This window comes from Camelus dromedarius, chromosome 4 (genome assembly GCF_036321535.1).
Source record: "Camelus dromedarius isolate mCamDro1 chromosome 4, mCamDro1.pat, whole genome shotgun sequence".
NCBI classification, from domain to species: Eukaryota; Metazoa; Chordata; class Mammalia; order Artiodactyla; family Camelidae; genus Camelus; species Camelus dromedarius.
The window spans coordinates 85,909,268-85,919,144 of NC_087439.1; the positions used below are offsets into that span (position 1 = coordinate 85,909,268).

The following is a 9,877-nucleotide window of genomic DNA, read 5'->3' on the forward strand; positions in this document are numbered from 1 at the left end:
TTGGGCAGCATGCACGTCCCAGGGGAAGTCAGTCGAGATAAAATGATGGGACATAAAACAAAAAATACATGGAAATTAATGGCTGACAGCAGTTTGCGGATGGGAGATCCACATGGAGTTGAGTAATTCAGGAGACTCTGGAGGAGACAGGAAGTGAGGTAAACATGGGAGGTTGCAGAGACCACAAGAAAGTGTATGTCTGGTGGCGTCTGAGGACAATCCAAAAGAGGGATCTGAGGAAGTGACCTGGCTCCAAAATTGCCCCTTATCTGGGAAGTTGGGTAGTGTCTTTTCAACTCAGCAGTGCATCTAGGCTCTGATGGCCTGGAAAGTCCTGAAGCCCGAAGCTCAGCTTCCCTACATCCAGGAGGGTTCAGCTGCCAAACCCAACTTCAGTCAGGTCAACCCGCCATATTGTTTCCACACTGAGGCCTCTTCAGGGAGTTGGGTGACAAAGTAAGGCTGAAGCCTTGTTATTACAAGGTGTGGATTTGATGTGTTTGATTGAGGGGGAAGAAGTCTGCACCAACGTATGTGCTGAGTGCAGAACGTGTGAATGGCACTATATTAGATGTCCAGGAGTAAGTGTTTTTCCTTTGGTTCTCTGAGAGTCTCCAGGCACAAATGTCAATTTTCACAGTAGAAATATACATTCAGGTCAAGATAAAGAAAACCACAAGATTTTCAAACTAATTTCCACCCCTTAAGGCAAGTTAAACCTCTGTATTTAATTTTAGTGTATTCTTATAGGAAAGATTAACTTTTATTTTTTTAAATGGCAGGCCCAAAAGTTTAAAATTTGCACTTACTGACCCACATATGTGCAAGACTCTTCTGAGATTCCCTGTACTGAAGCAAAAGGTAGAGCTCCTTAAAAAATAGAAATACAAAAATCTACTTGGCCATGAAAAAAAAAAAATTAAAAGACTCAAAAGTCTAGCCCTTCAAAATATTTCCTGTAAAGCTCTGCCCAGATTTATTGGGTGTGGTGTGTTAGAAAGTCAAGTCAACATGTGATGAAAGAAAGAATCTGGTTGGTCGGTCAAGGGCAAAGTGTGAATGTGAGTTAGAACATTGACTGTCATCAAACAGCACCATCAGCTCCAGGAAAACTTCACTGTGCATCAGTAGCAGGGATGGGCTGAATCCTGGCCCTGTCCTGAGTTTGCTGTGTGACCAAAGACGATTACCAACCTGGGTGTCAATGCCTTACCTGGAGTCCTGGAGAGAACAATGCTCACTTGCAGAGCTGTCATTACAAATAGGTGGAAGTACATGGAACTGTCCAGCCAAGTGTCTGGACCATAATCAGTACTTAGGAAACAGATGTTGTCCCCATGATGGTGTGAACATTTAACTTAAGAAAGGATGACATTATTGGATTAACATAGAGTCTTCGATTGATTCTGATGACTTGTGGAACTGATCAGTAGTGGTAAGAACATGGAAGGTCATGTAAGCCAGGGTTTGAAGGTCAGACAAGTTCAAAGGTTGACTTGGTCCATTGTTCATGTGACTTTGGTCAAGCACTAAAACTCCTTTGTGTAAAATGGGCCTAATGTGGGAATGTTGTGAGGATTATAGAAGAGAAAGAACAGAGATGACTTAGTATAGAGCTGGGGCAAGAAAACCCTTGGCTTCTGGAAGCTATTATCAATGTTGTTTACTAACCACCTGGAACTATTCAGGGGGCTTAAATGTTCATTTCTGGGCAAATTTACTTTTTTACAAGTTCAATAAAGGTAGAAGATCTCAGTGTGTGCTCTTGGTCTGGTGGAACAATTTTATCAGCACCGGAAAGTAATCTCTCAGTGTTTTTCCAGATCATTGGAAGCCAAACCAGTAAGTCCCTGAATGACTGCCATCTTTACAGCAAAGTCCTGCAGGTGGAATGGGAGATGTAATGACTGAAAGATAAGTAGGAAACGCCCTTCCTTTTCCTCAGAAGGTAGGATTAATGGGTATAAAATTAGTGATATGTGGATAAAAGAAGCTAAGAATCCTTCACTGTATAAATGACAGGGGAGGCATTGGTAGTAAATGTGTATCTTATGTGTCCATAAACATCAAAATGCATGTTCTCTCAACTCAGTTATTCAAAGTGATGTGAAAACTGGGGCCAAACATGTAAACTAAGTGGGGAATATGCAATTTATACAGCATTTGCCAAATCTACCCTTAATTAGCCTGAAGGAAAAATATCAAGGCTACTTCCAAAAGGAAAAAGGGGATAACAGTGACCTTCATCAGTGACACAAACTTACCCAGGTGTGTTTCATTGGGAATGAAAATAGACGTATGATGGTTCATGTATTTTAAATGTTTTGAAATTGTATTTTTGGAGTAAAGCTGTTGACAGAGTTAGGTCCACAGCACCAGAAATGGTTTATATGACAATTCTTTTCCATCAGCTGTACCAAAGTACTCCCATGAACATTCTTCTGAAAGGAACCCAAACACGGAAATTATTTAAAATAATGGAATGAGATTTGCAGGGTATTGCTAAGTGAAATAAGTCAGACAGAGAAAGGCAAATGCTGTATGATATCCCTTGCATGTGGAATTTAAAAAATAAAACAAACTAAAGAATATTAAAAAAGAAGCAGACTCACAGATACGGAGAACGAACTAGTGGTGACCAGTGGGGGGGGGGGAGGGGCAGGAGAGAGGTAGGGAGTTCACAGGTACAAACTACTACACATACAATAAATAAGCTATGAGGGTATATTGTATGACAGAGGGAATACAGCCATTTTTATAATAACTATGAATGAAACAGAACCTTTAAAAATTATTAACCACTATGTCGTACACCTGAAAATTCTATAATATTATACATCAACTATACCTCAATAAAAAATAAATAAAATAAAATACCAAATAAGAGAGGATTGTGGGGTTTTAAAAATGTAGACTAAATTTGTGGTGTCACATTCAATCAGGACCACTTTCTAAAGGGTTTTAAGTCAAAGATTACAAGAAATAGCTGTATTTTGGCATACAGTAGTTATTATTTTATATTTCAAAATAGTTTTTAAATATTCTGATGTAGAAGATGAGTAAAATGTGAAAATGTAGAATTTTAAAATAATGTGGTAAAAGATGTGCACATCATGGAACTCGTGCTAATTCCACACTAACCAATGAGTGGTTCTCAAGACTGGAGAGGAGTGTTTATGAGTTTTATTTCTAAGGAGAAGCCCCACTCCCTGGAAAAGTAAAGTCTTCAGACTGATTTCTCTAATCTACTCCTAATTTCTGACAGCTCTGAGTACGAGAATATCCCCTTTTCTTTTTCTCAGCCCTTCACTAACTTACTTAATTTTGCTTACCGCAAGAGCTCTGTTGTCTCTATTATTCTGAACTCTTCCATAAAATTTCCCACCAGACTTTCCAGGAAACAGGCAAAATCTCTTTCTGAGTTAATTTGCAGAGTTTTACAGACTCTGAGGGGAAGAAAAACATGAACGCAATTTTCATTTCCATTCCGCTGAAATTACAGATCCCAGATGTAGAAACAAGATGCTCCAATGCTGGAAGAGATACTAAACTTTAAAGAGTTTATACTGTTTCTAACAGGTTTATATTGGCCAAGTTATCACTTTTAGACAGCATTTTAAATTTTCAAAGATTGTGATTTATAAATATAATTCCAGCTTTATGCACCACTGAAGTTTTTAAGTGATTTCATATAAATTATTATGATGATGATGATGATTGTAAAGGGTTTCTGTGTCATTGTGAATTAAATACTATATTAAGGATGAGAAATTAAAATAACAAAATTGGCATTTTTATGATCAATGTGAATTAAATGATAGACATACAAGCTACCACCACTTATTTAGTTATATATTTGTTATTGAACAGATTATATTTGTACAGACAATTTATAACACCTGCTCTTAAAAAGATAATGACAGCATCTTCCCTAAATGCTCTGCATTCTTTTTTTTTTTAAATGTTTAAAAAATTTTAGTACTTTTTTAATGGAGGTACTGGGGATTGAACCCAGGACCTTGTGCATGCTAAGCACACGCTCTACCACTGAGCTATACCCCCATTCCCTGCTAGGTGCTCTGCATACTACCAGATGTCACTGGCTCTGTCTAGGACCTGGTAACATTGTTAACTTCCTACTCATCACACAAGGTTCCTTCCGCATTCATCTCAAGTTGTTATAACTGCCTATTTGCTCCTTGCTTTTTAGATTTCCTCCTCACTGGTTAAATGAACTAATTCCTGTAAATTGCTCAAAATGGGGTTTGACAGAATAAAAATTCAATAAATGTTACCTCTTACTATTATCATCTTTGCTACTAATCATAACATTTGTACCCTCACTTAAGATTTTGTAGAAATGCGATTTTTAAAAATTCAGATTATGCTATAATTAGGTCTTTAGTTTTCATGTCTTAGCCTCCTTTAATATTTTATTATGCATGAAAAGAAATATGAAAAGAAACCAAAGAAAATAAACTTCTATTATTATTTTAGGCACTCATTCCTGCAGTTTGAAAATTATGGAACAATATTATGACCTGGTCTAATTCCTATATAAACTATAAGTGCACTTTTGTGTATATATATTCATTTTATATTAGTGAGGCATAGGAGAAAAAAATCTAGAAAAAGGATAGACACCAGATGGTTAACAATGATTATCTCTAAGGTTGGGATTAGATCTAACTTAACTTTTTAAGCAATAGTTCTTCAAAACTTTTAATGTTCAGTAGTTTGTGCTTTTTTATAATAATAACAATCATGAAAAATTTAAAAGATACTTCTCTTTCCAATTATATTGGTTAAAAAAATCCAAATTCCCTTTAGACACCACATTTCTCTGTGTGTGTGTGTGTGCGCGCGTGTGTGTGTGTGTACATGTGTACAAATATTGGAGAGCCCAAATCCTGTGTAATAATGATGCAGAGATTAATGGGAAGAATGAAAAGTGCTGTCCATCTTGCCCATAGCCCTTTATACCTTCATGACCCTATGGCCTCTTAAGACTTGTCCCCAGTCCGCTTCTGTAAGACTCCCACCTGGCTTGCACTGTAACACCTGGACCCATCATTCTGATTCAAATCCTGCCTCTATTCCAGCAGACTTGGTGTTTGGAAGTGGACTGTAGGCAGGACCCTTGATGCTTCTCCGTGCACCTGGCTGACTCCTTTAGCTCTCAGACTTCTGGGGAACTCTTCCCAGCTCCAGCCTCATGGCAGGAACTCATTATCTGAAACAATTCATTCTGCTGGAAACAGCTTATCTGGAAGTGTGGGAAAATTCTCAGGGAAAAAGAGGGATCAAAACAGGGTAACCGGCTGCATTTGTACTTCATGTGAATACCTTGTGATGTGATTTATAATAAGAGCTTTATCTTTGGCCTCTATCCCCATTTCTGACACAGAGCTGCTAAGATCTTTGGAATTTCCTAAGTGATGAGAGCAACAAATTGTTATGCTAATGAGGTAACTTTTGGACTGAACCCAAGGGTGGGGGCTGATTGTCAAGAGAACCAATCATGGGGTTAGAGGGTAGAAACTTTCAGTCCCACCCCCTGACCTCTGGGGTATAAAGTGGGGAGGGGCTGGAGGTTGAATCAATCACCAATGGCCAAGAGTTACCTAATCTTGCCTATGTAATTAGGCCTCCATCGAAACGTAAAAAGACAGGATTTGGAGAGCTTCCAGATTGGTGGAGTATAGAGAACTAGGGAAAATGGTGCACTCAGAAGGGGCATGGAGTCTGCGAGCCCTCCCTATACCTTGCCCTGAGCATATCGTCCACCTGGCTGATCCTGAGTTACATCCTTTTATAACAAACTGATGACCCAGTAACTAGACTGTTTCCCTGAGTTCTGTGAGCCGAATTAGCAAATTAATCAAACCCAAGGAGGGAGTCATCGGCACCTCCAATCTATAGCTAGTGAGTCAGAAGCAAAGTGGACAACCTGAGTTTGGCATCTGAAGGGGAACAGGGGGAATGTTGCAGGACTGAGCCCTTAACCTGTGGAATCTGGTGCTATCTCCAGGCACATGGTGTCAGAATTGAGCTGAACTGTAGGACACCCAGCTGGTGTCAGAGAATATCTTGGTGGTTATGGAAAAAATTCTTCCATGGTGGAATTTGTCCCAGAGTTTTATACCTAGAGACTGATGAATGCCTGGCATGAACTGAAAATGCTATCTCTTGGCCAAAGCACAGACACGGCATGGAGATATCATTTAGGTGACAGGTATGGAACCATGTAAAGATGGAAGACCAGGCCGCCATTGCTCAGTATCGCTTCTGGACATTCAAGCTATTTACAAGTCCTATTAACAAGAATGGCAGCTAGAGGAAATGAGTAAATAATAAAGGTAATATGGGACTTCATCATTAATCTCCCCCAAAAAGAGACAATCAGAAGAAGTGGGAGCCACCTCTTCAGAGTAAACAAAGTGATGGAGGATAGGTCATGGAGAAGCTGCCCCGAGTAGCAGGGGGCCTCCGAAATGACCAAATCTGCTTTCCTATGGAAAATCTGTCCCCAGGAGCCACCCTAAGACAGGAGGAAAGTGTGTTGACATCTTGGGCTCCCTCCTGAAATCCACTTCATGGGAGATACAGCATTGAGCATGGGGCAAGACACAACCATCAAAAAAAGTCTTATCACTCAGCATCTCGGAAAAATGCAAAGGTTGGATCACGAACTATCAGTAAACATTTGTGGCGAGGAGATCCATCACATCTAACTTTTCTAAGCCTTTTCTAGGTCACAAACCTAGAATTTGATGATGCCACTTGACATTCTCCCCAGGGAGACGTGCACATGAACACTCAAATTTCCATTCCGTTTCAGAGACTTCAAAGATGTCCTGCTGCCTATAAAGTCCAGGTAAGAATCTTTGGAATAGAAGCTAAATTTAAAATTTAAATTTACATTTGCAGAAATTTAAAGCATGGTGGGGAAAATAGCCTTTTACATTTACCACGTAAAACAAGGAATTATTAATACAGAGGGTAGAGGGAAATGATGGTGACCTTTAACGCTGCTTTATTACATTAAGGAGTGAAAGCTGCTTAGAAACCACTCTCATCACATAGCTCTAGCTTGCAAAGTCCGTAACCAATAGAAATAATAATGACAGTCAAAGCAAAAATCACTGTGTTCCTACCACACACCAGGCCTCTGGCACAAAGCCCTTCATTTATTTAACAAGTAGTTATCCAAAATTTTAATGGTCATTTAAAATAAGTTAATGCACAGAGATCTTAGAGGATAGCTTGACACATAGCGAGTAGTCAAGATAAGTTAGCTATTGTTCTTACAGTCAGGAAGTTCTAAGATGCTGGTGGGTTTACATAGAAAGGCCCACCAGGACAACTGACACCACACCTCCCTGAAAAGTCCTTGATCTACCCAAAGCAGAAGAACCAAATATTTCCCTGAAAGCTTATATTTTGGTTAAGACTGCCAGGAAACTATGCCAGGAAACTACACTCAGTGTAAACAAAAACCACTGCTGAAACCCGGGATTGAACCAGGGACCTTTAGATCTTCAGTCTAACGCTCTCCCAACTGAGCTATTTCAGCTTGCTCTGCTGACTTCTACATAACTATAAGAGAATATCTGTTTTATAATAATAAAAGAAGATTAATATTCAGGGTCAGCAGGAGGTAGGCATTTAACAAATCTTACAGAGGTGATGAGGCAAGATCCCTGCTTATAAGCCAGATGTAATAAATAATTTCACTTTTCTCAGTTCTGTGTTTAACTGCCCTGCAATCTCTTTTTCCCATTTGAAAATAAGTCATGGACTTTTTTCATGTCATAAAAAAACCATGTCTTTATTTGGCATTTCCATCCTAATATATGCTTAATTTCTAGAAAAATGGCAGCATGGCCATGTAAAAATTTAATTAAATATTACTTTTCTATAAAAGCAATATTCCCATAGGCCCATTAACATAGCCAGATTGGAAACCAGCTGAAGGCTAACGCTCCAAGGAGATCACCAAAGTGAAATGCAGACATAAAAGAATATGAACAGGAAAGATGAAATCAACTGAAAAGCTCCATGGTAACAGGATAACGGGCCTCCAAAGATGCCCATGTCTTAATCGCCAGGCAATGCAATGTGCTGGGTTACCTGGCAAAGGAGAATTAAGTTTGCAGATGGAATTGTTTATAATCAGTTCACTTTGAGATGAGGAGGCATCCTGGACTATGCAGGTGGGCTCAATGTAATTACAAGAGTCCTTATAGGTAGAAGGGGGAGGCAGAAAACAGGGAACCAGAGAGGTAGCAGTACCCATAGCCTGACATTGCTGGATTTGGAGATGGAAGGGGGCCAGCTTGTGAAAGCTGGAAAAGGCAAGAAAACAGATTTTCCCCTGGAAACTCTGCAAAAAAAATGCAGCTCTGCAGACATCTTGAGGCAGGCTGATTTTGGTCCTCTCACCTCCAGAACTGTTAGATAATATATTTGTGTTGTTTCAAGTCATGATGCTTGTGGCAGTTTATTACAGCAGCAACTGGAAATTAACATAGGCTTGTGGAAAATGTATTTATTAGTAAGTTAACTTAATATTAGAATTTTAGAATTTTTAATACCAAGTGTGAATATTTAATACCAAATATCTTTAATTAACTCTGTAGTTTGAAGATAAGCTATCTTTGATGATGTAAAGTCTCAGATTCTTCTATCCTAAATAGTTTTCAAAACTATAAAAATAAATATGAACGTTAGGGTTGTGGCTAAATTCTGGTACTGGCTTTAGATAGATTCTATATGATTTAAAGGAGACTGAATCTAACACTATGTTTATTTGTCACAAATATTTCTCTGTTTCCTAGATAGTTAGATAAAAGTGGTGTAGCAAAAGAACCAGGCAACTGAATTCCCTGGACCTTAGTTTCCTCAACTGCCTCTATAAAATAAAGATATAATGTCTGTTATGGGATGAACTGTGTTTCTGCCAAATTCAGTTGTTGAGGTCTCAGCTCCCAGTACCTCAGATTGTTATCATATTTGGAGATAATCTCGTTAAAGTGATTGTTAAAATGAGGCCCTCAGAGTAGGATCCTAATCCAGTCTGACTGGTGTCCTTATAAGAGGAAGAGACACAGGGGACACTCCTGCACAGAAGGCCAACCCTCTGCACTAGAACTTTCCACCATGGCCCTCCAAGGAAGGCAACCGTGCCTGCCCCTTGATCCAGGACTGCCCCCCTCCAGAACTGTGAGAAAATAAATTCCTCTTGTTAAGGTGCCCATTCTGTGCCATTTTGTTACAGCACCCTAGCAAACTAATACAATGCCCATTCACAGAGGAAATAAGTAAATAACTCACGGAGTAAGTAAGTAAATAACTCACGGAGTAAGTAAGTAAATAACTCACGGAGTAAGTAAGGAGATTAAACAAGACCATGTATGTCGAAAGCACTAGATAAGTATCCAGGGGTAACAATATTGAGAGTAATACAGAGACGTTGAACCAACAACAACATTCTAATTTTTTTCAGATCATTTTTAAATCTCAAGGACCAACTCTTTGAGAATCCCTTTGTTCTGCCCAGTAAATTTTCAGAGAAGAAAAGAAGAACACTCCTGCCCAAAAGTAAACCTCCAAATTGATATTGCAAGTACTTTGTGGATATACAACATATTTCAAGAAACTGAAGTCATTTGTCTGAAATCATCCAGAAAACCAGAGTCTGGTAGTTGGATAATCATTGCAGGCACAATTTCTTTCCCCAGCAGCTTGATGGAAAAACATATTTTTTAATAATAGAACATTGCTTCCGCTGCTTATTAAGCACATTAAATCAGTTATTTCAATCATTTCTAAATGTTTCTTTGGAAGACAACACCTATGTCAGGATACCTTCAAG

The 9,877-nt window shown here is 38.9% G+C and overlaps 2 non-coding genes across 2 annotated transcripts; both read right to left on the reverse strand.

Moving 5' to 3' along the window:
• Positions 1 to 3,990: 3,990 nt before the first annotated feature.
• On the reverse strand, positions 3,991 to 4,062 carry TRNAA-AGC (transfer RNA alanine (anticodon AGC)). The gene has a single exon. It is a non-coding gene; the product is annotated as a tRNA-Ala (tRNA).
• A 3,441-nt stretch (positions 4,063 to 7,503) lies between these two features.
• On the reverse strand, positions 7,504 to 7,576 carry TRNAF-GAA (transfer RNA phenylalanine (anticodon GAA)). The gene has a single exon. It is a non-coding gene; the product is annotated as a tRNA-Phe (tRNA).
• Positions 7,577 to 9,877: the final 2,301 nt, after the last annotated feature.